The sequence below is a fragment of the Prinia subflava genome, chromosome 6 (genome assembly GCF_021018805.1).
Source record: "Prinia subflava isolate CZ2003 ecotype Zambia chromosome 6, Cam_Psub_1.2, whole genome shotgun sequence".
In the NCBI taxonomy this organism is placed as follows: domain Eukaryota; kingdom Metazoa; phylum Chordata; class Aves; order Passeriformes; family Cisticolidae; genus Prinia; species Prinia subflava.
The window spans coordinates 17135140-17163087 of record NC_086252.1 but is presented as its reverse complement, the minus strand read 5'-3'; the positions used below and the strand labels follow the sequence as shown (position 1 = coordinate 17163087).

The 27948-nt window shown below is 39.4% G+C and overlaps 1 long non-coding RNA gene across 2 annotated transcripts; it reads left to right on the top strand.

Moving 5' to 3' along the window:
• The first annotated feature begins 969 nt into the window (after positions 1-969).
• Positions 970-26507, top strand: LOC134552111 (uncharacterized). Of its 2 annotated transcripts, none has more exons than XR_010080769.1 (3): positions 970-2574; positions 18629-18728; positions 25765-26507. It is a non-coding gene; the product is annotated as an uncharacterized LOC134552111 (long non-coding RNA). The 2 variants fall into 2 exon arrangements; XR_010080768.1 differs by lacking the exon at positions 25765-26507 and adding an exon at positions 22438-24134.
• The last annotated feature ends 1441 nt before the right edge of the window (positions 26508-27948 follow it).

Below are 27948 nucleotides of genomic sequence, written 5' to 3'. Positions count from 1 at the left end.
TTTTCTGTTTATATATATCCATCATCAAACTAGGTTAAATTCTCGATTGGCAGTGTGAATTGTCTTGCAGTGAAGCTAACTAGCTGGAACTAATTTTGAAATGGGTATAGTGCATAATTATGGTAACCTAGTGTACAGGGACTGATCTACCTGAAACAGTCATATCTGATGAAGAAAAACATGAATAAAAATTACATTGAAAACATAGCTGCCTGTTTATAAACTCTTTTTTTTTTTTTTTTTTTTTTAGGAATTAAAATTCCTTTACTTAGCAGAAAACAAGTGTCAAAGTTGAATATATTTCACACTAGGTTCTTCAGTGAATGCTTGAAGCATAACCATTGGCAACAGTTAATGGATAATTTTGCCTCTGAAGCGGGGGAAAAAAGTCCATGGAAAAAGTGAAAACATTCAAACAAACTTCATGGTTTTTAAAGTGACTTGGCCTTTAAATATTTTGGGTTTCCAGTACCAGGGAAATGTGTAGCAGGAGAAAAAGAAAGCAGCAATGTTGATTTCCATAATGGGAAAGTTTTTGGTAGAAAGGAGGTTGCCAACAGAAGGACTCAGCAAGGATGAAGCAGTCAAGGAAGCAGTGAAGCATTGGAAGGAAATAGGTAAAAGACATGGAAGGAGGTATGAAGGGGAAGATAATTTAAGGGATTAAATGCAGAGAGATTTGCCAGTCGTGCTGGAGTTTGAGGATATCTGAACAAGAAAGGGACTGGGGGAAGGGATGAAGCCTTTGAACACAGAGAAATTTATGGACCTCTGAAAGGAGAGATAAAGATAAGGCCTTTCAGAGATGGCTGAAGATGAAAGATACACAATTAATCTAACTTTGGGAGATAGATCTAGCTAAGGGAACTGCAAGATTTAAAACTTCTGTTGCTGCTGCATGACACGTGTTACGGCGGTGTGTCTCCCTAGGAAACAATGTGGCTGGATGAAGAAGGGTTCCAATTACCTTCCAGCTCCATGCCTTGCCAGGTTCATACTGTTTTTCCAGTGTTTTTTGCCAACCATGAGCTTTCTGACAAACCAGAGTAGTCAGCCTTTGCTATACTGTTATTTTTTCACCTTAAAAAAAAAAAAAAGGAACACTTGCATCTAATATTTATCTTGAATGTAGCTCATCAAGAACCCAGTTGCTGAAAGGCTCTGTAGGAGTCCGACTGCTGGCTTGTGGTGCATGCAGTGGTAAGACAGGTGCTGAGACTTTCACTGGCTCTCAAGTAACAAAAGTACTTCTCTAACAGCAGCTTTTGTTTATTTTAGTTTGATGAATGCCAGGGTAGCAAACAGCATGGGAAGAAACACAAATAAGAATGTAACATCTTTACAAATACGCCCAAATCATCTTGGGGAAGAGGGAACTGTGGACTGGACCTGGCTTGGATAAGCTGGAATGGATCAGAGGTGTCAGAATTCAAACTTTGGCAGTTGTGGATACATAGATTTCTTGAGGAATTTTTCAAGTTTGTGTTTAAAAGCCACAAGTAAAAGCCTCATTCCTCTCCCACTGAGGAAAGTATTCCTCCGATTATGATAATTATGATAATTATGATCAGTAAGCTTTTCTTGATACTCAGTGTATGTTTTTGCTTCTCAGTTGCTCTCTGGACTCTGATGTTCCTTGAGAATCCTGCTGAAAAACGCCTTTCCTTCACTGGTGGTCTTCTTCAAATATCAGTAGGCTGTTATCATGTCCCCCATTAATCATATCTTAGCCAAGCAATTTATATTTTTAACTCTTCTAATGTCTTCTCATAAATCAATCCTCTTAGTCTTTGGGTCATGTTTGGTGCTCTTCTTTGAACTCTCAAATTTGTCAATATCCAGAAATGTGTATAATATTCCAGATGGAGCTGTACCAGCATCATGCAGAAAGTGGTGTTTGTTCCTTTCTCAGTGATGTGACACTGGTTACCCTGTCCAATATTGTACTGGCCTTTTCACACCATAGCTTGTTACCAATTCATGTCATATAGCACGAGCTATCTCCCTACATCTCTTTCATCATTATTGCATCTGAGATTTTGCCTTCCTGTTATTCCTTCTCACATGATTTCCTAGGCTGCATTATTTTCCAAGTTACGTTTCCTTAGTTGTTTTGTTTCCATGGTTCTACCTCCCCTAGAAAAATTTTCTATTATTTTCTTTGTTCACTGTCTTTCTTTCACACTCATATCTGTGAGTTTCATCAAAGTGCTGTGGACTCTCTTTTCCAGATCGTTAATAAAGAAGTCCAACAGACTGTTCTCAGCAGTCATCCACATGGCAGCCAGGAGACAGTTCCCACCACCTTGCTACATTGCAGTTTATTTCCTGTAATTTCATTACCTCAGCAACTTGAAAGCCACATGGAAATGGCTGAGCCAGTGTGAATTACTTTTTCAGCTAAGATCCTGTGAGATACAACTTCGTGCCCCTATTAAAGCTCATCTGCACTTGGATAGTCCCCTGCCCGTGCTCAAGGCCCTGCACCCAAGGCTCACTGAAGACAGAGTGACTGTCAGGAACAGAAACTGGATTTACAAGAGTCTGTCTGCTGTACCCTTCCTGTTTTTTAAGGTGGTAATGTTAGTATTTCCCTCTGCTTTAATTTTTCAGTTGTTTGGCTTGTGCACAGTGAGCATAAAGGAGTTTAGCTAATTCTTTTAAGTCCTATAGAATGCATGTTGTCCAGGTTTTTTTATTTGTTCACATTTCCCTAATGCATTTCCCTATATGTCCTTCACTAGCTGTTGCAGTTTCTTTCACAGGATCCTCATGCCACTCTCCCTCAGTGCTCCCAGCATTTCTTCCTTTTTTTTTTCCCCACTGAATAGTTGAAAAGGAACTTAACGTCAGAGCCATTTCTAAATCTTTTCATTTACTCATGTGTGAAAGGATCTGTTCTCACTAGCGTTTCTTTTCTTCAAAGAATACTTACAGCCTTTGAAAGAACCAAGGTCAATCTCCTTGAACTCTTTGCACAACATGAAATTTTGCAACATGTTTTTTTCAACTGGTTTGGGAGGGCTGAAGGTTTTGGGGAGGGGTGTCTTCTGGTTTTGGGATTGGGTTTAAGGTGTGTTTATATTTGACTTGCAATTCTTAATTGATCAAATATTCAGAAGAAAATAATTTGTCTTTTTATTTAGCTCCTCTGTTTGTGTGAGGAAATTGAAATCAGTGTTGTGAACAAACTTTTGCTCCATAACTTGATACCAGTTTAATTTTTATGAAGCACTGATGAACTTACACTGTTTAAAATTAGCATAACTGACCTGGATTTCTTATGCTAGACCCTGAAAGTGGATTAGAGTATATCTAGTTTTTCTTCATTTCATCATTTCCATGTATAATTACAGTTAGTCATCTCCAGAATAAGATGAAATTGAATGATTTTGCACTCTTTAAATTACACAACTAAAAAAATCATTAGAAACATAGCCTTGGATGACAGTAACTTCTTCAAATAATTGATGAGAGAGGGAGTAGAACATGATAGCTATCAGAAACAAGACTTGGCTCTCAACAGAAAAGGAAGTAAGAAACACAGTGAAAGACAAATTTATGTCTAGTATTGCCTCTGTGACACTTCTTTCAGTTTGAAGGATTTTGGTAAGTGATAAGTAATCAGCATAAATGTGTTAAGGAGCAGACAGGTATTACTGTCTCTCCTATTAAAGGTGGGAAAGCAAAGGGATGGCAGTGAGGCAAATAGACCATGTGGCATGAACAACACCTCTAGTGAGGTAAAAATTAAATCTCTTTCTTATTCTGTTTACCCTTCATTCTTTGTCACTTAGTGTGGTATATTTAAAAAAAGTAACAAGCACAAAAAACCACTAGGAAATAATGTTGCAGGAGATTCTCCTGTTGTCAGAAGAAAGGCATGAGACGATCTAATAGTTCACATTTCTAATACTTAACATTCTGAGTTATATTCCTGAATAGAGCAATTTTTTTGAGATGCTCCCTGGTTCTATCAGCATCTAGGTTTAAGCTATTAGGGATAATCCTTTATTGACTAATTTGATCACAGGCTCACTCTTTCAGAAGTTCCTTGGAATATGCTACAATGATAGCTCTCAAATATGGTAGCAGTGCACTGTAGCCAGGTTAATTGACAGAACCATTGTTTCAGCCCACTGTATATTGTCCTTTTTCCATACTGCTGGATGCAGCTCAAATTCAATACTGTCTATGCAAAGTCTGCTGTTGAATTCAATGTCCTGTGAATCCACTGTGCTTAGGCAGAAAAGACTCAAAGCAGCAGGTTTTTTCTGCATGTGTCATCTGATGTGCTGCTACAACCTCGTGCCTTGAATGTGAATCTTATCAAAGAAATTGATAAAAATTGTGAAAAGTACTACACTTAGCAGGTCGTGTCTCCGGCTTTCATTCAATTCCTTTTAAATAGAGGAATATCTAATTTTATATGGAATGCAGTAAATATCAATTTTGAGTTAGAAATACAATTAAAAAGTATTCTTGCCTTACTCAGAGATAGAAGGAAAGAGATGTCAATTAATAGTAGTTAAGAGCCTACATGGAATGAATGGCTAATTTCAGTCATATTGTTAGAAAATAGGTGACTTCCTTATAAAACTTTATCATAGTTGGCACTCTTTGTCTTATTGAAAAGAAACAAAAGAATGGTCTGGCATGAAGCCTATGCTACATTTTACCTTTAATGGAGATCTCTTCAGATCTAAGTTTGAGGCAGACTCATGAGTTATATTGCAGCAAACTTCCATTTTTATTGCTTGTTATGAATGTGAGTTTTATGGAAAACAGGACTCTCAAGCTAACAGCTTTTTGCTCTTATAAAAATTTCAAGGGTTTTTTTTCAACCTAGGACTAGCAGAGTATTGTTTTCTCAGAGTGTGCAAGCTTGAGAAACGAAAGCACCTGAAGAACAGCCTGCATTTTGGTGACTAACAGCAAATGTGTGTGGTCTGAAGATGGAGCAGGCAACATTTAGGTGTTGGCTGTTTTGCTGGCTGCCTTCATTCACCATAGGTGTTGTGGGGGGCTCCTCCACCGTGCACAGCTGCTCAGGAGATGCCATTGGTGTGTATGCAGCCGTAAAGGTTTAAAGCCTCCCAGCTGGGAACTGCTTGAACCTCATGGTTGGTTGGTACCAGCAGCAATATTTCAACCTCATTCTCTGCTGGGTCAGGGTTGGTGGTGGCTGTGGGCACTGGGAGCAGCTGTGGGCAGAGTGAGGGGTCCTGCCTGGCCCCAGCCCAGCTCTCATAGAGGTGTGCCAAGCTGGTTTTGTAGGTCTGCAGCGGCTCTTCTCTTCTAGTCTTTGTACAGTTGCATATGAGTTATTTGAATTTATTGTTAGAAAAACCTTTCTGTTACTTGAAACATGTTCTTTGTGCTTTCTGGTGTTTTTTCATTACACTGGAAAGGAATGTGGTTATGTTAACATTTGATTATCTGTGGTGGTTTCCCTCCGCCGTTGCATTTCTGTAGCCCATGTTTTCCTTTTTTGGGCTGAAACGCCTTTCTCCTCGTTGTGCGGGCCCTGTCCCTCGCTGTGTGCACAGTAACCCCTGGCAACCCCCAGGACCTCGGCAGGAACACGATGGCTGGGGCTCCCCGCGCTGGAGCGCACGTCTCCGGCGCCCGTCCGCCTGGGGACCCCGCTCCGCGGCTGTGTGGCCTGGCACGCTCCCGCATCAGCTGCCAGAAGCCCTTGTCCCTGGCTGGGCTTTGTTCGTTAGCAGCAGTGCAGCAAAGGGAGGTGCTGTGGACCTCTTCGTGCTTTACAGCATGGGAGGTTTTCAGACTCGTCCATCATTGGGCTTATTTTGTTTCAGCAGGTTTTGCTGACATCAATAATGACACAATGAGGTCAGCACTGAATTCTTCTGCAAATCTGTCCTCTAAGGAATTTGTTTTTCCCCAGTAAACCAGTAAATAAATAAATCTGGTAGTCTACAGTGATTTAGTTTCTTGAGACACTTCAGCTCAGCGGTGTTGTGTGACTTTCAGAGAGGACCTGGTTTTGCCTGGTTGGGCGGCTGGGTTGGCAGAGGAGCAGCAAGGTCAGGTCATCTGTTGAAGGGCTTCACAAGGAAAAGGATGGATTTGGGTTGGACCCAGGCATGTCCTGGATCTGCGAATCCAGTTCAGCAAGAAGCATTATTTTGCTTTTCCCTTTATGCATGCAGAATGTACTGAGCAGCCATGCTGGTTTCAAATAATGCTTCTGATAGTGAGGCAAGGAAAAATGTGGTGATCTTAAGGAAGGGTGGGTAGCAATTTCTGTTGTTGTCTATGTCTGTGCAGAGACAACTCGAATTAATGAAAACCCCTGGGAGTGTCTGAACACAAAAGTTGACCCACTGAGTATTTTGCCATCTGCTTTCTTTTGGAAGAAATATTCCAGAAAGTTGGGGAAAAGTCATAAGTGTTTTAGAGCTAGCATAGTGATATTATTTCCTGAAGATTTATTGCCTTTTGATGGCAGTCTTTCAGCAGAAACTCATGAGTAGTTATGTTGTGAAGGAATTAGGAGCTTTTGTGGCTTGTCTTTAATTTACAAATCAGCAAGAGTGTATCTCTCTGAGGTGACATGTGATCTTGAGTAATTTACATTATATGACACGGCAACTTTCTCCTGTGTGCAAATTGCCCTCCAGGAACGTGATAAAATGGCAGTCAGTCACATTTAAATGTTGGCTTATAACACAAAATTTAGAGCCAACTTAAAAGTTTTTTGGACTTGTGAGTAGTCCCATTAGAAAAGAAGACATCCAAAAACTGAATTTGAATCAAACTGGAGTGTTGTCTGTAATTTCAAGTTGTTTGCTCGTCTTGTCTTTCAATACAACTTTCATTTTAAAAAAACCTTTTTGTGTTCGTTATTTCTTTGTTTAGAAACATCCTTTTCATATTTAAATCTTTCCATATGTCTGTGCACATTTAATTTTTGTTACATTTTTTGTCGTATTTTATTTTCCTTCAGGATCTGAACAATATGTTAAATATGCATATTTGTGCTGTTTCTCTCTACCCTTATTGCCTAATTAGGAGAATAGTTTCCTATTTGTGCCTGGTAATAGAAGATTTCTAAAACATTTCCATAGATCTAGACTTACTGTTAGGTTCTGTTTAGGAAGGAGTTATTCTCCTGATGAAAATACAACCATTGTATCAATTTAATATTCAGTCTAACTCCCTGAATCCAATGTTTATGGCAAAGGATCAAGTCAATAAGGCTTTATGACTTTGTCACAGTAGAGTCCTTTCCTCATTCAAGGAATAAATCCCAGGCCACACAGAAACCCATTATGCATTCTTGATATGTAAACCATTCCAGAATAAAATTTAATAACAGTAGTGAAACTAAATCAACGTGACAAATTTCAAATAATGCAGTGGAACATTTTTTTTATCCTCCAGCTGTTAAGACTAACTGAAATGGCAGAATCATGATCTGCAGAGTCCTGCAGAAAAACACTATGGATTTTGCTGCTGCTTCTGCAACAAGAAACAACCTTTATCAAGAAAACATCTGCTCAGTTCCCGTTGCAATCACTGGCAGCTGAAACCAGTGCAGAGTGAATTATGCTCCCCATTCCATCAGCTCTGTTCTTTATTCCTCTGATACAGCATGCAGTGCACCACCAGTAGTTGTTACAATATTGTGGTGCATATATGCTTGCTCTTACAAATAAAGAGGTAAACAACAACAGGCAAAAGTCCACATCCATAAGGTTTCTGTTTCCTACCCCTCACATATGTTTAAAAGGAGATAAAAACTAGATTTAAGGAGTGTCAATCTCATTTTAATTGCGAAGCTAATCTGCCTCAGATTCTATGGCAAGAAAGATCATCTTGATAATAAAGGAACAAATATTTTTGGGCACATTTTTGATTGATTCAAATCAGTACATAGTTTGGAGCTGGTCTAGTTTTTGGTAAGTCCGTTCTTGTCTATTGTTGTTGGCAATATTCTGAAAGCTGTAGATCTCCGTCAGTGTATGCTACTGGAGAGTGAGCTAACAAAGGCTGTGTTAACTAACAAATCGTGCTCCCAGAGCTGTGGAGGTTGCTGACATGATGGATGGTGCTGCAATGTCAGGTAGGGCCCTGCTTAGCCCCCCTTCAGGGGCTCCCGAGACTTCGGAGGGCCTTGTGTGTTGGTTCCACGTCAGGACTTCCTATAAAGTCAAGTCAGTCCCAAGAAAAAGAGCCAATTAAAGCACAGCTTTCCCCTGTGCAATGAGATAGCTGCTTCACATCAGACTGTGGGAGTGTGGAGAAACCAGATCCTCCGAAAATAAAGCAGTCACAGTATAGGTTACGGTGTAGTAAGTAAATAAATAAACATATAAGGGGGTTGTGGTGGGGACTTCATCCATGCCCATGTCCACCCTATGCCCATCATTCTGGCAGCTCTTGGTCCTCTGGAGAGGGAATGGAGGAGGCAAGACCCACCTGGGACTGGACAGCTTAGGCACACGATGCTGGTGGATCTGCAGCTGTAGGAAGAGCACACATGGATTACGTGCTTTTAGAAGGGTGACAATGTTTGTTCCTTCCTTGAGGGGAAGTGGGGAAGGTGGACCTGCCACAGGGAGAGTTTTGCATGTGGACCAGACTGTTCCCCTTGTGCATTTACCCTTCCTGTTTACGGATTACTCCCATTGGCACGACACTTAAAAACAACTCAGATCCTGGTAGTGTTTTTAATATATATGTCCTGCAACTGTAAAGGGATATTCCCTACTTATATGATTCAGTATTTTTTAATTACCTGGTGTACTTTTGCCTCTGTGGAGCCTTCAACTTGTTGTGCTTGCAGAGCTATTTATATTCTGTCTTGCCTTGGGACTACTTTCAGAACAGTTGGTATTCAACCTTTCTGAAGAAAAGTCTTTAAGCTCTGGAAGCAGGCAATAAAAAACTAGAAGGCACACTTCACAACAAATAATACTAGTTGCACCAAGTCCTATTAATTATTTTTAAATATCCTTCAGCTCAATTACAAAGGAAACTCTTGGCCTCTTGGCTTGGAATAAAAGCAGAGAAGCTGCATGGTGGGCTGTTGTAACCCTTCCCCTGCACTCTGATGGGAATGGAGAACAGGCTTGTGTTCACTGCCCTCTCTGCGTACATAAGGTCAATGTATCAGAAAATAGCCAGTTGAGCTGCTAGTTTCAAGAGCTTTCATGCCCTGATTATGAATTTTATTTAATTGTTAATTTTCCTTTTAAGATTGACATTAATCTCCTTATTGCATTACACACCCAACACAATGTTTTTTGGGTTTTTTTGTAATATATAAAGGATGAATTAAAATACTCCCAAACTGTCTACCCAGTTCATAGAAATGTTAAGCAATGAACCCAAATGTGTGGCAGGATGGGAATCTGCTCTCTCTGGGATTTCACAAGGGGATAGGGAGTCACGTGTAGTCACAGTGGTATGTTTTCTCATAAAACTCGTGAATCATTGCAAACAAAATTTTTTCAAGGAAGGGTCATAGTTTCAAAATTGTTTGATTTAGAAAGTAGTGGGAAAATTTTTTAATTTTTGAAAGACTTGTGTCAACGTTTTCTTAATGGAAAGCAAAAATTGTTTTAAGTGACATTTTCCTTTGAAACTCAGGCTAACTCAATACAAGATTAAATGTCCAAAAATGAAATATTAATATTTTTAAATTGGTAAAGACACATTTGATTCTCTGTCACATTTTATTTTCAATTTTTTGAATTTTGATATCTCATATTTTTTTAACACAAGGAAGCCTTTCTTGACTTGTTCATGGTTATACAGAATCTGAGAGAAATTAATTTGGAGTAAACATTCAAAATGTTATTAACCCAACAGTACTTTGACCACAAGGTAACAGACATTTGCTATTCACCTTGTCTGCCTCCTTCCTGGATTGACTTTGAGATAGCCCACATCTCATGCCCTCATGTTACTCATCCCTCAATGAGATTTTGGGAAAAATGAATTCTTAATGTATCCTTTTGGAGAGTTCTGAACATCCTGGACTTGTTACATCATCTCTTGGTTAGCAGAAGCTGAGAAGATGCTGTCCAGCTCTTTTGCTTTCACTAGATAAGCATTTATTTTGGAAGACAAAACAGGCAAGTGTAATGTATATTGAGTAGTAGGTAGTGTAAGAAAAGGTTGGGTTTAACTGTCTTGAAACACATATAAATCTTAAAAAATATGTTTAAAATGAGAAAAAAATTGCACATTTATGTGCCAGTGTTCTCACAGTCTAACCTGACAGTTTTTAATATCTTACTTCTCTGCTTGCTCGTAACTGGTATTCACTCAAACTTGCACTGCAGTGCCAGGATAATGCAAGGTTGGCTGTGTGCAGGTACAGTGACCTCAGTGGTAACTGGTGTTGTGGCTGAAGTGTAACGCGCTCTCGTGAGCTGCGCAATATCAAATTTCACTGTATATTTTGCAATCCTTTTTATAGCCCATCACTTCGGTTTTACTAATCTCATTTCAGTTTCCATGCCATAAATCCACAGGAAGGTGGGGCTGTGTTTCCAGGAGGTTGTCAGGAGCTTTCCCATGCCACAGGAACCACCAAACCTCTGACCCAGTCACAGCATACTTGTGGTGGGGGCTGTGTGTGACTGTGGTTTGTGACCAGGACAAAACTCACCCTAAGTCCCACAGACAGCTTAAACTGCAGGGTATTAAATTCCATTTTGGACAAGCCTCATTTAAATTTTGATTTCCAAAGATGTAGGATGACCAAAGTGTGTCGGGCACATCCCTGCCTGACAGTGCCTCACAAGAAGGGCCATGCCCAGAAGTAAATGTACTCAAGCATTCCTCTAGCTATGAACTATGAAGCCAGCAAAAAAAAAAAAAAGCCTGGACTCATCCAGCCCTGTTCTATAGAATATCTAGGTAGGACTTTAAAATTAACTTACTGACTAGTAAGAGGTGTTTTATGATTTGCAGCTGAAGTTGTGCCAGCTAGAATGTTAATTTATTTACCTTTTACTTAATAGTGAGGCCATGTGAATAATAAAGGTTAAGAAAATCCTCATTATAGGATTTGTTTGTATAGCTTGATCTATCAATTTCCCCAAGAAATATAAGGTAAGAATCATCCTCTTGTGACAGCTATGACTAAGAGGACTTATTTGTTGCAATGTCTCAGCTGCTTTACAGGTATCAGAGCAAACCAAAATAATTTAACAGGCTGTGGTAATAGCCAGCCTTTTCTTCAATGACCTTCTCTAGAGAAAATCAGGATTTCTGACTACGCATTCTCATGTGTGAAAAATCCAGAAGAATAGATTTTAAAATCCCCAAATGTTGTTATTTTTGTTATAATATTCATTGAAGAATGGCTTGTGGTTTTTTGATAATTATGCTGTTATTAATCTTTGAAATTTTATATGACTTTATTGTTCTCTAATCACCTGAGCTTATAATTCTATTGCTATATTTGTGGCTGGCCAAGCATTCCACATTGTACCACACTAACCTGATTTTTCTTTTCATTCTATTATTAACAGTTTAGTGACATTTTTTTTTTTAAATAGCAGGAATCCTATGACATCTTGTAGTTGACTCTTAAAGTACAGAGGAGAATTAATATGTGGTGGTAAAGTTCCAGCCTCTTGCAAAAACAGGAATATGAAATAATGAAGGAAAACTACTGTTCCTTACTGACAGTCTTCGAAAACAAGGACGTAAATAGTTGTTAAAAACATGAAGGAAAGTGAATAAATTTGTGGTTGGTATTTAAATATGCTTGCCTAAGGAATGACTATATGCAGTTTAATGTAATTATGTTAATTATAACAAAATGTTTTTATTATTGCCATTAATGCCATGATGACAGTACACATTCTGAAGTGGGCTGAAGTTCTCAAGAACTTTCTTTTGTGATTTTCAATTTAGAGAACACTGGTGCTAGTGTAGCAGTCAAATTTGCAGCAGTGACAATGCAGCTGGACAATTTTCAACATCAGTGTAAATGCCTGTATCTCTGATAACCTGTTTTTAGGTGCTCATGAGATTGCAGGGTTCTGCAGTCGCACAGAACCCCCTAGAGGCTGCTGAACAAATTATCATGGTGGTGGGTGCTTAAAAAATCAGTTGCTTCCAATTGTCGTAAGAATTTTACATCCTGTTTTTGTCCTTCTACAGCCTCGGTTCTCTCAGTAGTTCCAAAGCTGCATTCCTGCATGTTTTTAACAGGATGCAACTGCCATTTCCTTATTTTGTATGGCTATTTTTATTAGATTACAATTACTTTACGTTGTGATTGATTGAAGGCTAAACCTCAGCTATTCATTTGATGTTCATATCATCAAAAATATTTCTTTGAAGTTAGAATTCTTCTAGAAACAATATTTTCCCTCAGTTTTGAACACAGTTTGCTAAATTAATGAACAGCCGTTGTAGCGGAGAAGAATGCTGTGTTCTGTTTATGCACAATCTGTATTGCTTTGCATGAATTGAGCTCATGTTAGAAAGGGATGAAATCACTTGAAATTGTGTAAAAAATTTGCTTTGTAAAAAGACATGCTTGCTTTAAAGACTACATAATGCATTGTATGCACACCTCATTTATTACTCCAGGCTTTTCTGCTGCTGTAAAACTGCTGTCAAAACAGATCATGCTAGCAAAATTTTTCTCAGTTTCTTGGTAAAGCTAAATGAAATCAAATATAAAGTTTGTGATACATTAAATCACAAGTATAAATATATTCTTTACAGCCAGCTGTTATGTCTAAATGTGCACATTTTAAAATGGAAACATTTATCCAACATGCTGATTAGCAATTTCAGTTCTGAAAAGCCTGATTACATTTAAGATGCAAAAGATTAAAATGACTAAACAGATAATGTTAATAGTTCATCTTCCTTGATGGGTTTATATGTTTAAAATCACAAAAGTTACACCAGAACTTCTCGCGTAGTAAACTCACCAGAAATAGTGTGGTTGTAATGTCTCTCACTGCAAGTTGTAATCTCTTATGGCCACTGTTTGAAGGAAAGCTTCTGGCTGAGAACGCCTGTCTGTGTTTCTTTTATGATATTTACACACACACACACACACACACACATCCACATCTAATTTAAGCTACAAAACTGCATAATAAATGGTTGTACTAAAAATGCCTGAAAAGAGTAATGAACAGTTATCTTAATTACTATTAGAACTCTAATTCCTGTAGAAGTTCATATTTGCTGTTAATAGTTAATTTTTCAACTATTCTTCTGCTCTGTGAATACAATTAATTAAAAGAAAAAAAAAAGTCTGGGTTTACATTTTGTCTAATCCAATCCTGGTTACATCTTAATTCTCCCGTTTTTGTTATCTATTTCTTATATATTTGAACATGCAAATGCAGAGGTAAAAATATTGCTAGCCTTTTTTTTATACATTGGCAATCAGTGGTTCAAAAGTTCATGCAATACCATATGTCCTAAGAATATTTATCTAAATCTAAAATAATATGGAACTGTCAAATAGGATCCTACACGGTAACAAATGATGGAATGCAGGGGAACTCTTAGATTTAGCCTTTTTTTTTTTTTGTCCTACAAGCTAATGCAATAAGACCAATAATAAAAGGTTGTGTAGTAGGCCAAAAGTCTGTGACAGATAAAAAAGAAATGTTGGAAACCGATGAAGCTTTTGCACAATTAGATTTTTTGAGGCAGTGCTGCAAGGATTGTCCAGGGCCTGTTCAGTTCTGATTGATGGTAAAATCATAACTACATCATATTAGCTGTAGAGTTCACTGACAGGTTACTGCAGATTAATATTGCTACTGCTGCTCACTTACCATCAAACTGGTGGAAATATGAATTGAGCTGCTCCTACAACAAACCCTGCATATTAAGAGGTAGGGTGCTTTACTGAACTATCTCTATTCTGTCCTTAGGGAAGGGGATGTGAACAACATTTATCTCCCAGGTATGCAGATAGATAGTAACAAAAGAATTAGTTTTTCCAGGGGACTTTGATGATGCTGACCACTTAGCAATCATGCACACTTAGTGTTGCTTTGAGATTTAGTTTATGATTAAAATGATAGTTGCAAATTATAATGAATGGTATTTTTTAGCGATTGAAATATTTAATCTCAATCAAAAAGCAATAGCATGTAGTAGATATACACTTGTTGGAAAAGATGAAATAAGAGATATTTTTAGAGCCCAGGCTGAGGGAGATTCTGCGTCCCTTCAGTCCTGGCTGAAGAGATGAGGCTGGGGTGAACTGGAAGTCAGCCCAAGGTGCCTGATTCTGGTTGTGAAGTGAAGCCCAGGTCTGTGCATCCCCAGCTGCCGTGGTAGAGGCAATATAGTGTGTGTCAGAAGTCACAAAGAGCCCTCTGGGTTTTGTTTCTTTCTCTGTTGATATCAGGACTTTATTCTGCAGGATCTTCCCTCAGTGGCACCTCTAACACCCTCCAAATACCAGCTGATATTTACTCTCTGCCTCATAGGCCTTGAGACATGAACTCTTTTTCCTTGGAAGAAACCCCAAATCTGGCCATTTCCTCTGCACACCGTGTAGGTATTTTCTTCCTTTTCCCGTTGCCAGCGATTGTGACAAGTACTGGTTCTCACCATCTCGGATGTGACAAAAGCATACTGACATCCCCTGGCAGGCACCTCTCACCTGCTCGTATCCCAACTTCTCCACATATTTCATAAAAATCTGCCCAAACCCTTCTGTTTTGTTTCTCATGTGCCAACACCATATCAGAATGCCTTTGGCTAGTGAAAAAGTTGCATTTCCATAAAACCCAAAAAGTTTTAAAAGTCCACTTGGGTCTGCAAAGGGGCAGCTAGAGGAAGGGTACTGCTGGTGGGTAGTTGCAGAGGAAGCAAGGTTCATATTGTTGGAGCTGGCAACCATGGAAAACATTGGGTACCAGCTGCCCAAAACAGCATTTACTTCTGCCCTCTGCTTTGAGCTTTGAACTTTGCTTCTCCCCTGATCTCCTTACTGAGCTCCTCTGCCTCAGTTTTGCCATCTACAAAGTGAGAATAATGCTGCCAGGAACACGGCGAGAAGCAATTTGTTAGCACTATCTGGGATTCAGAACGGGAAATGCACCACCAAAGGGCACAGGTTTACAAAAACAGTTCCCCAAATGCACCACAATAGCATTTGTGATTTTTAAAATGTAGGCATGAATCTTAAATGCAAATCTCAGCTGAATTAAATGTATTTTTTGTCAAGGAGACATTGGGGTTTTTTTTATGATAGCTACTTTGTGATTCATGAGTCAACATGCTATACAAATACCAGAAGGCATAAGTGAATTATAGACATTTCTCAGGAGTGGCACAGCAGTTCTCCATTACCCAATTCAGTTAAAATATCCTACTTATCATACTTTTTTTTTTTAATGGATGAATCCTGCAGTTTTTAGTTAAGCGAAAAATCTGTGTGAGGGAACATGCTCTTTGGCTGGAAATGAGTTTGAACAAGAATTGCAGCTTATATTATAAAAAAAATTTAAGAAAATGATATAGAATAGTCTCACTGTAAATTATACATCTTCAGTGGCATTAAATAGCCTGTCATTCTATCAGTTGCACATTTATTTTATGAGACACCTTGATTCTTGTATCTATGTGTTTTGGATATTATTTCCTCTTGACACAAATAACATTTAAATTAAAGTGTACCAGTCTTTTAGAAAAGTTTTGAATGTGTTCGTCTGAGGGTATAGGAGGTTGGCAGATTTGTGATGAGGCACTGTTCATTGAAAAATATCTGTCTCTCAATATGGAAAATGCTTTGTGGGTATGCAAAGTCTTTCAGTGAGAAAAGGCAGGTTCAGAACAGAATTGCTACTTCAGTCCAAAGAGAAGCCAGTGTGAAACCAGGAGCTGCCATATCTACCTGACACATATGGAAGACCCAGGTTCAAGTCCCTCCAGGAATTTGAACCTCGGCTTTGTACATTCAGGTGAGTGCCCTGGCAATGGGGCAGGGTTAGACCATGTGTTGATGGGTTTTTAAAAAAGTCAGACTATTTTGCTTTTCTTTCTAGGGCAACATGAGGATTCTTTGTGAACCTTGAAATTTTCCAGTACAGGTGAAGCTGTTTCTTTGAAATCACTTCTCTGCAGTCCATGTTTTCAGAAATTTTTAGGAGACTGGATAAGCAGAGTCTCTTACAAAGTTAAATGCATGACAGGGGCAAATTCATCCATGACATAAACTTGTTGACTTCCAAGTTGGTCTTGTTACCAGAAGGATTGAATTTGGCCAGTAGACAGTACTTACGCAATAAAGAGCAACATGTTTAGTAAGGAGGGGATCAGATGTTCATGTGGGGACAGAGGGAAGGAGGACATATGGGGGTGAGCTGTAGAGAAGCAAGGGGAAGGCAGAAAGGAAAAGGTCATAGCGTGAAAGGGTGCTGTGAATTCCAAAAGTGTCTAATTAGGTTCCTGGCTGTGGAATTTGCCTTTGCCCCAAGCCAAGAAGCCCAGCTGTTTTACAACAGGGCTTTTGCCTCCTAGCAATGACTGCAGACAATGTGTGACCTAAACTGCAAGTGTATTTATAAGGACAACTTCCTTCACTCTTCTCAACAGATTCCATAAAATACGTTCAAATGTTATTTAGAAGGTTGCATAACTGTTTCATTTTTTAATGCACTTTTCCTGCATTTGTTGGGCATCTAAATACAATTTGGAAAAGTCCTAAAAAGAGGGGAATGACTTTCATTAAAGGCACTCTTCTGAACTTGTAGTCTATTCCATTATTTTAAAAATGTGTCAGTCTTCAAAATTAAATGTTTGATGGAATATTAAATTTGATGAATCATTGCCAGTTTCCATGTTTGTTAGCTTTTATATACCACATTAAAGCATTCATTAATGTCACACAACACTGCTTTGATTGAGTCCTAAAAGGTTAATGACTTGTTACAGGCTGGTATTCTGAGCTTTACTGTTTGCAGGCGGGTTGTGGTGAATGCGAAGTGCTTTGAAATTCTAACAAAGAGAAATCTTTCATTTTTCTCTGTTTCAAGTCCAAAAAGTGTTCTCCACTGATCTGGCTGTGCTAGACAAACTAGAATTAGCACCATTAGACTACAATAATTTTTGGTTGTGTGTTTTTTTTCTTTTTCCTCTTTCTTTTCTTTCTTTATAGGACTTAAAATTTAACAGTAAAAAGCTTCATATTCATATGACTCCTCAGAGAAGGGTGGAGTAAGATACATACAGACCCCATGTCTGCTGTCCATCTGCTCCTGTTGGTATCTTTAAGCTGCCTTGTCAGTCGATTTGGGAGGCTGCAACTACATTTTCCCCATTTTGAAAGTGATGAGCCAGTCCAGAATTATTCCCTACTCCTAAATATGCCAAAGCTTTCCAAACCAAGTTATTTTGGTGTAAGCTGCTGTGGACACATCCTTGAGGTTAGTCTTTGAACAAGTCAGAGTGCAGGTTGGAGATACAGTTAATATTTTGCCCAGTGCCCTCTTGGCAATGGCCAAGCTGGGTAGCCTGGTCAAGTACAGGCATTTTTATACATTTAAGAAAGTGTTGCCTTTATGTCACCTGAAAAATCCTTGGCCAGTATGGGCAGCACAAAGAAGGAAATAATATTTCTAAAATCTGTCCTCCTAACTACACTGTGTCCAGATTTCATGAAATTTGAACTCTCCTGAGATGGAAATAAGCTTCTTGACAAAGTCATGTGTGAAGTTAATTTTGCTTTAAGATGGTATTGAGGTTCTGCTCTGAGGGGAGTTGTTAGTAAAACAAATGACTCTAACTGTTTTAGTATGGAAGACAAATCAAAGCATTTCCATGAAGTAACAGGGGTGACCAGCTGTAACTTAACCATTTCCTGAGCAAATACAAGCTGCTCTATTGCATGGGGGATAGTTCTCATGTTAGCCATTGTACCGAGAAAAATAAAAGTTCATATAAAAGAGCCCACCAAGGGTTATATGGCTGCAATTGTTTCCAAACTGAAACAACTTAGTATCTGTTTATGATTGTCAGTATCATGTTATATTGTTCTTGTAGTATCCATAAAATGTAAAAGTCTGCAGTATTGCCTCTAAACACCCAGCGGCTGCAGCCAGGAGACTTCAGAGCAAATGCGTTTAAACAGAGGGAAGATAAAAAGAAAAAGTTAATAAAAAGTGGACCTTGATTTTATTTATAATTTTTATGTCATTTTGATGAGGTGCTTCACTTGAACATAGAAGAGCAAAAAGCCAAGCTGAGGCTGATGAGATTAAGATACTTAAACCTGCATCCTTTAAATGTTTCTTTCTTTTTTCCAAGCACTGGAGATGAGAAGAAAGAAGCAATAAATCTGAATTCCAACTTTTTCACCATGGCTCATGTTTCCACAGTTCAGAATGGTGCCCATTAGTTTTCTGAGCCACTCAGATGTACAGCATGCTATATTAGCACCACTTACATGAGAATATTCATTTGAATTTTCGCAGTTACTTCCTTTGCATTTGTGTATGGCAAGTGATGCAGAAAACAAGTGGGCAAAAATGTGATTCTCCACATAACAAAACTATCCCTTAGAAGAAGCTACAAAATAATTCAGTGTCTTAGAGACAAGGATTTTGTCACTCAATAAAAATATAAACTATTCTTTTTTTTTTTTCAGATAATGCCAAAGTGTTCTTGCTAATGAGATCATGTTTGAAAAACAATGCATACTTGGACTTGAAAGCAAGCTGATGGAACGACAGGACATTCATTTCTTGGTAAATCAGATGTATTTTCAAACACTGTCATTCTGGCTAGCTACAGCGGCTTTTTATTTTCTGATTTTAGCAGTTCCAGATTTCTCTATGTTATTTCTGGCAGTCCAAACACTAAGGTTTAAACACATTTAGCATAAGATACAATCTGCTCACAAGGTATACAGATACCACCTGGGTATCTGCAGTCCACAAACCTTTCTGTAGGAACAGGACCATGATGACAACACCACCACCAGCAAGAGAGACAGAGGGAAAGAGGGAAAGAAAAAAATGAATCCGTCATCTGGTTAATCCTATCTTAAAAGATACTTCAAAGCAAATTATGCAGAATAGCTCTTATCAACTGCAGCTGCTTAGTAGGAATGTCATGTGAGCAACACAGTTTGTAGGATAATGGATTTGTGTCTAGCAGGAAGTCAAATGTGTGACGACTTCATGCAGATTCTGTTAGGAATCGTGTTGCTAATATTTCTTCCCATCCTGACAATGTCATAGAAAAACAATGAAAATTTTGTATTTGAAGCCTGTATCAGATGACACAGGGGATGCAGATGAGAGGAAGCTTTATTTCAAGGGCAGATTGCATTAGGAATGATTCCTTTTAGAGTTGTCCTTGCCAGAAGCAAAGCTCTTAGCTTTCCTGATTCAAAAATAAGGGGCATATCTTCACATGGAGGAAGTGTCACTGTTCTCTAAAAGCCAACAGTGAGATGGTAATTTATGATTTGGCCCACGTACTGATGAGTCTGATAGATGAGTTTATATTGCTTGCTCATAAACAAACCCAGTTTGTTCCAGTTCTCAAATTAGGACTCTATATACTCACAGGCGCTCAGAAAATGAAAGAGAAAAATAATCATACTCGCCGAACTTGAAAAACTCAGCACTTCCTATTTTAAACCAGTTGTTATGTCTCTCATAATAATTTCATATTTTATTATCCTTGCCTACAGTGGTCTTTTACCATGCCTATATAAACTTCATTTCTAATGGTCTCGAAGGATATACTTGGTATTTCCAGAACAAAACAAAATTAAAGCATACACCCAGAAACCACACACATGCACACACAGTCCCAAAGTACTGTAATGCTTAAGGCTTGATTCAAAGCCCATGGAGGTTTCTGTGTGGGATGTGGGCCGTGCTGACTGACAGATTGGTGCTGTGACCTGCTGAACAGCAGCCGAGCCTCTTGCCTTCCCCCTGCCTCTTGTAGCCAGTGGCACTTGTGGGCTAATTCAGAGATGTTCAGCCTCTGTGGAGATGGTACTTTGTGTCAGCCTGAAACAGCCTCATCTGGCGACCATCACTGGTGAAACGCAGACCCCAGGGGGCACAAATGCTGCTCAGCCCAACGGCAGGCTTTAGAAAAAGGAAGGCTAAAAATTACTTGTGTGGGGAGAAAAGCCATAGAAATTGTCTTAACTAATTGTTTGTTTTTATAAGCTTATGGAAAGAGAAGAAGTGATCCAACAATGTAAATGGCAAAGCATGTGAAATGGCTAATGAATTTAAAGACAGTAGGAACTGCACTGAATTGTTGCAACTGATTCTTATTTGTATTGCAGCAGGTTTTCCAGGAACAGTACAGGCATGACTTACTCCACGGAGGTTCTGGTTTAATTGGGAATCTGTCCTGTTGCAGCAGGGGATGGGGTGCACACGTGGCATGCACGCTCTCAGAGCAGGCACACACGCAGCCTTGGCATGCAGATAACAGATTAGCAGGTATATCCCTGTGCATTTGCATTTCCTTGTGCGCTGTCTCGAGCCATGCTACACTTATCACATATGCTTAGGTCACAGAAGGGTTAGAGACATAACTACCAGATCCCAAAGCACAGGTGGAGCAAAGCCAGCATAATCTCTGCATCCAGATCTTTACTATTATTCTCTGATCATGAAAAGCCCAGTGAACTTGGAACACACACTCCTATCCAACAGCTGCTTGCATATCAGAGGCTAAAATCAGAAAGAAGATCTCAGAGAAAAGATTTTTCATGCAGGGTCAAAGCAGGCAGGAAACCAGAGTCCTTTTTCTGTCATGGTAGCAACTCTGAAAGACCAGCTCAAGTTTTCTGTGCAGGCTGCTGGAGGCTTTGGGCTGCAGCTCTCTTCCCGTGCATGGATTTTCTGCTCCCTGCCCTTTTCTTTTCTGTTTGCAGCTCCCAGCACAAAGAAATTTCTATCAAAGCAGAGCACTAGAATTATATAAATGTTTAGTGCTATCAACTATAACAAGTAGCAAATATCCTCAATACTCCTGTCCCTCCTCACGGGAGCTCCGACTGTAAACTTTGGTGGTCTGAACTCAAATGTATAGCTCTGGAATTGCACCTTATCTGTTTGCTTTTTTTGACATAAGAGTTGTATTCTCTCCCTGCTGGCTGGTATCTTCCTTTTTTCTCTGTAGGAAATTCAAAGTGCTTCTGTTTTACAGATATCTTTCAAGCATGATTAAATTCACCTCAAAGGAATGGGATTTAACTGAAAGAAGGCCAACTGGTATTTTTTAACCATGTCCAAGAATCCATGCTTCATAAATAACAACTGAGCCTATCACCATGTGCAGTTAGAATGCCACCAGATGAACTTCAAGGAAAAAGCATGTCTTTTTCACACTGTGTTTAAAGGACAGAAGACATATATTTTAGAAAGAATACCTTTTTCCTTTCCCCTCTCTGCTTCCTTTCCATAAATGTGTTCTTCTAAACAGCTGTGTGAGTTTTAGTGACAAAGGCACAGGAATCTGTTATGCTGCCCTATAACATCCCATGTATTTGTCTTTACTATTTTTCCATGGAGTTGTTTTTCTTTAATTTAATATTTTAAAGACTTTCACCTCAATCTTTGCACAATTCAGTTTCTGCATCAGATGCAGATTTTCTGTTTGAGAGAAGGGATTTCTTTTGTAAAGATGCAGTCCTGATTTAAAGACTTCAAATGATCTACCACATCCTGTGGTAGGTTGTTCCAATGATTAATGGCCCATGCTAGAGAAAGTACGACAGCTTCTAACCATTGGATCTTATTGTGCCTTTTTCTATTAGACTAAATAGCTGTTTGTTATCAGAAATCTCTTCCTTATGCAGATACCTGCAGACTTTGATTAAGTCACTTTTAACTCCTTCTTGGATAACATCAACAGATTAAGGCATGTTTTCTTGATTCCTTTTTTCTTTGAATGTTGGGCTTTTTCAAACTTTTTTTTTCAGTTTCATAGTGTATTTCAAGAACCAACCAAATATTCCCGCTAGCATTTTCACTAATGCTATTTTCAGGTATGGTAGACACTTCTGAAATCCAGTTAAGGCTGTGTATCTTCTTGCCTTCACATCCTCCTCTGTATATTGTGTGATAAGTCTGCATTCCTTTGTTTAGCCACCGTGATTCCCAAATGCCAGCTGAGCCCTGAGCTGCTCTGCAGGCTCTCCTCAGCCCTGCCCTGGCTTTCACTGCTGCACCCCAGGGCTGCTCTGATGCCGTGCAGCGGTGGGACCCTGCATCGAGCTGCAGGGAACCAGCCAGGCTGTGAGAAAGAGCTGCATGGGAGAGATCTGGAGAAAGCCTTGTTGTGAGGCTTTGTCCAGTGGCTTCCAAGCTGTGCTTAAGGGTCAGGCCCTTGGTCCTTGCTGAAGTTACGTTTTAGGTGTGCCTGCCTCTTACTGTGCCAAGCCCTTGCTGACCTGACTTCCTTGCTTGACCCCAGGCCAGCCTTGGCTCTGTGGACTCATCTGGGATGCGAGGACTTTGCTGACTCTGGTTCCTGTCACTGGACTGGCTCTGATCCTGTATGGGTGGTGTGTTCCTGCCTCTGCCTTGCTGTTACCATCAGCTGTAGAACAGGAGGGGAATGAGGCCTGTGAAGCCTCAACAGAGCATGGTGACTTTCAGTTTCTAGTTACTCAATATCGTCTTTTTGTTTGGTTTAGTCCATTCAGTGTGACTATGTAGCTTTCTTGGGTTTTTTATCACCAGAACTTGCTATTTCATCAAAAAAATAAGACCATGCTTGTCTGAGAAGACTTAACTTTCCTGAAAATGTGCCAAGATGAATGTTCTGCTGCCATCATTTAATTATGTACTGATTGTCTCCAATGTTAAGCTTCCAAGACTGGGATGATGCCTCTTTTCATCTTAATAAGTTGAATATCTATTAGTCATCATGTTGACCATTTTAAAACATTAGCATTACTTTAGCTTCTTTTATAGTCCTCTCAGACTCTTCCAGCTTTTAAAAGAAGTCAGTGTATGTGGATCAGAGTGTTCCCTGGCAAGATGCTTTCATACCCGAGTAGAAGTTGGCCAGCACCATTTATTTGCTGCTGGGTAATATTTCTCTACTGGCTGATGGAACAAGAAGAGGCTCCACAGTCACTTCAGGATCTACGAGCACTCCCACACACAAAGCTCTGGCACAAGCATGAAGTAAATGCAGTCAGAAGGACTTTAAAAGGAGTTAAAATATTTGCAGAAAGATCAAAAGATTGGATTTTGCATTATTCTCCTCTGTAATGGAGACAGAAGAGTAGCCCTGGCTCTAGTCCTCCCTGTATTATTATATTAAATACTGCCTGCCCTGAACTTGTTAAATTTATACCTTACTTTACCATCCCAGCACAAGCCTCATCTAGAATCACCACTGAGTCCGTAGTCCCCAGACCCTTCAGGAAGAAGCTGGAAGCTTCAGCCCAGCTCTGGTCCAGGTGGGAGCTCCAGCTGCGAGGAGCTGCCTCCCCACTGCTCCGGCAGGCACAAAGCGCCCTCAGTGCTCCCCATGGCTCCTGACCCTGCTCTGAAAAGCACTTCAGTTCTCAGTGACAGGGCAGGAAATGCTGCAGGTTTGGGGCATGCAGAGACATTTTCACTCATATTCTAGTGCAAAAACTGGATCATGAACCCAACTGTTTTGTTTCGGTTTTTTGTTTGTTTAGCTTTTTACAAAAGAAAGCACAGGAAAACTAGCTCCAGAGTGAGCAATTATTGGTGAAATAATTTGCTTTGGAAGTTAAAAGATGTGAAGAAGTGGTCAAAATAATTCAGATCACTGTAAAAAAGAATAAGCATGAGAAATAATTGAAGTCACCAATAAGCCAATATGGGAAAATATTTTATGTTCTTTTCCCTTTACTTTGTTTTACTTGGAAAACTTTCTGTTTTGAGAGATTTCATAATATGTTAGATAAAAATGTATTCATGAGCCACTTGCTGTTATTAAAGTACACTGTTAAAAACTCAAGGTATCCTTTTCCAATTCATAACCAAAATTTCACATCTTTGTAGCTTCATCTCTTGAGCTTCACTCATCATTTTTCCTAAGTGGAACTTTAGTATTAATTTATTAGACTGTGCCAGCGAGAAAAGCAAAAGGCAAGGGGAAAAAAAATAATGTTCCTAATAACTCATTTCTTAGAACTAGATCCTCCCAGCCTGCTGTAGTAAAGACACTCATATGGTCGAGGTTTGTGCTTCTTCTAGGATACAGCACTTGCTGTGTCTGGGTTCGATCAGAGTTCTGCTGCAGTCAATGGGAGTTTTGTGCTAAAATGTGTCTTGTATGCTGTCACATGGGCAAATGTCCACCTCAGGCTACAGCAGAAGCAAAATCACCACATTTGTTTTCACTTCTGACCTGCTGAAAGTAGGATTATATTACTTGTATATTTCATTCTGATTCTCTTTTTTTAAAAACTGATTTAAACAAAGATACCACTGTGGTATAATCTGATACCAAGTACTGTGTGAGAGGCTGGACAAGTCAATTACAACTGAAATTGCAGACTTCCTTTACTGTTGCCTTGCTTTTAACTCAATGTTTTTCTTCATAGGCAATCAACATGTAATTTCCTTTCTTCAGCTCATACTTTTGTGTCTCACGAACACCAGCAGTGGCACCGTTCACTCTGAATTCCCAGATTTTTCTCACATTGGGCCACTTCCTTCATATTATTTAACTCCATCTTTCCCCTGCACAGATATATTACAGGGGAAAAGTGAACATAGCTTCTAACAAGTTGTCAAATGAGTGCAGCAACACTGAGCCATGCTGAGACACTAAACACTGACTGAGTCAATTTTCCACTATACAAAATGCAATTATTAGTATTTTGCTGAGGTAACTCCAGGAGCAGAAAAACTCTTCCAGTGACTGGTTAAAACTGATTTTTGCTTGTGACCAGCATGAATGCTGACCTTTGGCTTCTTGACTGATCTTTGCATCTCCCAGAAAGTTCACGGGAAGGTCAGAGAGCGGCACCAGCTTCCTCTGTGTGTGCGTGTGCTGTGCCTGTGCGTGTGTGTGCGTGGGGACACTCCTGACACTGGCTCCAGGCAGGGGCTGGCCTTGCCCACTGACAGCTTCGGCTTCATGTTTGTGCAAATCTGGACCCACTTATACCAACAGCAAACCAGGCTAAAGGCCACATAATTTTTTATTTACCAAGAATGTTTGTTTGCTTTTCACTGGCAATTACTCCCTATTTAGCTTTAAAGTTTTGTTTCAGTTCAGATACATCCTTAGCTTAAGGAAGTGGTGCTACACAGAATATCTTTTATGTAAAAATAAAAGGACTAGAACATGACTAGAAACAACTACAAAATACACAGCTAACATGGCTTTTTCTGAAATACACACATATTGAAGAGGATGAGTTCTTTCCTTAGATTGCTTTGTCATAGGTGCAGCAGAAAAATAAAAAAGATTTCTTGTATATCCTTTAGCAGATTCCTTTCACTGAAAAGTTCAGTGCTGCTTGTCACTGCAAAAGAGAGCTATGAATCTCACGAAAGCTGCTTTGCTGACACCATCAGCTGTACAACATCCGCTTCCAAACCAGACCTCCGAAAGCAGCACTGTTAGAGGGTTTTAAATCTCTGCTCAGAAACTGTATCTATTTCCAAACAGCAAGAATAGCTCTGAAATAGTGAAAAATGCACTCAAGTCATATTTAGAATGATTGTATGTGGGGAATATAACAATACTTTTCAAGACTGTAAGCACTGTGTATATTCATATCTCGTGCTATTTATCTTGCAGATATACAGCTCTGGAAGTTGCTGGCTGCAAGCTGGCAAGCTTGTAGCAGTGAGAAGGAAAGATCTCTCGGTTTGTCACTGGCCGTATATCACTGCAGCTGTGCCCTTTGATTACACAGAGGGCTCCTCCAGCCATTAATAATAGGAAACACTTTTTGTCTGGTGAATGCATCTCAGCACCATCCTCTAACACCTAGGCTTTACAGTGAGGTACAAGAGGCAAATTAAGGCTGGAGCTTGTTCATTTTACATTTACACTAGATGTGTAAACAAGGATAACCTTTGTTTTCCTCAGAAAAAAAAAATATGCCATTCTTTTTCCTACCACCACAGTGAGTGATTTTTTTACAGAAACAATATGCACTGCCAATTACAACTCGCTGAGGAAGTGACACTAATGAATCACAATAATGCTGCCACAGCATCACAGAAAGTCCTGTGACGCCAGCCTTCCAGATTAATTGCATCACATATAATAGCCAAGCCACATCTGCTAACCAGGTGTATCAGTATAAAAGGTTTTCCCAAAAAAGCAGAGCTCAGAGGAAATCAATATGTAGGGAACAAAGTCCTAGGTATGAATACTGCATTGCCAAAATTGGATAGCTATCTGAATTTGTCACAAATAATTGATGCTAAGATTGGAAAATTCTAAACTGGTGTAAATCGTTTAGCACCAGAGAGCACTACAAGAGGCATTTCATGCTTGACCTGGAAAATGAATCAAAATTAATGCTAGGCTCATGTGGCATGCTGCTGCTCTTACCTATTACAGCACGGTGTATCCGAGCTGCTCCAGAGAGGTGCTTGCAGTGAGTGGAGCGTGGAATCTCTCTGGGTCTGGCCTACATTGATATCTTCCACAGCATCTTTGACACAATAGGAAAAAGCTATAGACCATTTCTCTTAACACTGCTTTTAGTCATGTGTCAAATGTCACTTTAACCCATCCCAATTTTTATTTAGGATTGGCCTTTTGAGTAGTGAAAAAACCCAACAAGAAACCATGAGCCCCATCAAAACAAACCCTGTTCTTGCTAGCCATTATTTTACCTCCTCTGCTCTTCAACTGCAAGAGGTAGCCACCCCATCACTCAGGCCATGAATGGATTTGCACTGGAGGAAAGAGTTCCACAAAATGCAGCTGTTTTGGAGGTATTCCAGATGTCACATGGAAAGGTATCATTCCCATCTCTGTGTTTATCCCAGAACAGTGCCCTCTGTTTATATTTTGGTAGAACCCACAGTTGCTTCATTGATGGTCCTGTGACTATGATATGTTCCTCTTCAGTCTGTGCTGACAACTTATTTAGGTCATGGAGTCAGAGTTTAATTCCCTCGGGTTAGATTTATTCCCTCAACTGCAAAGAAATAAGAAAGAGCATGCTTGTTGCTGAGTCAAATACTGAGCTGAAAGTCTCCAAGGTGGAGCCTTTGGCCAACAGGCTGTGCCTCTTTTTTCAGCCTCAGTTACTGGCTTCATGACATGAGAATTTGGAAGCTGAGGCCATTGCAGGATGCTCCCCAGCCTCAGCTGCAGGCCTGCATGAGCACTGCTGCCCACCTTGCTCCATGGGTGTCTCTGTTTACTGAGTCCTTTCTCAGGTGGACAGGCAGTACATCATCCTGGGGATCACAGAAAAGCCTTGGCAAGAGAACCCACCCTCAGTTATGTGACTGACATAGCACCTAAAAAATAATAAAAAAAATTTCTATATTTATGTGGTGCTGTTCTTCCATAGACACATAACATCTGAAAACTACCATCTATCCATATGAATGCCCAAATCAGAATTAATTATATATGACTGGCTAAATTTCACCAAGAGAACGAACATATCGGTCAGTTTAATATGTTTTTCTAGGAATCAAAAAAACCTATAGCAAGGGGTTTTTTGTTGTTGTTTTGCTATTTTTATAAACTACCTGTCCCAAATACAGTTGTTATGTTGGTCACTGAATTTAAATGATGAATTTCCTTTTTTAAGACTAAGAGGAAAACATCACTAAGTCTCTTATCAGGAGATCGTGATAGACTTTTCAAAAATGCACAGCATCTTGAAAGTTTGGTTTCATATCACCATTTATATTCCTGAGAAATAGACATGTCTCACATTCTGTAGCAGTGTTTTGTGACATTTGGATTTACAATGCTCAAGTTTAAGTCTCTAGCCCTTTGCAGTCT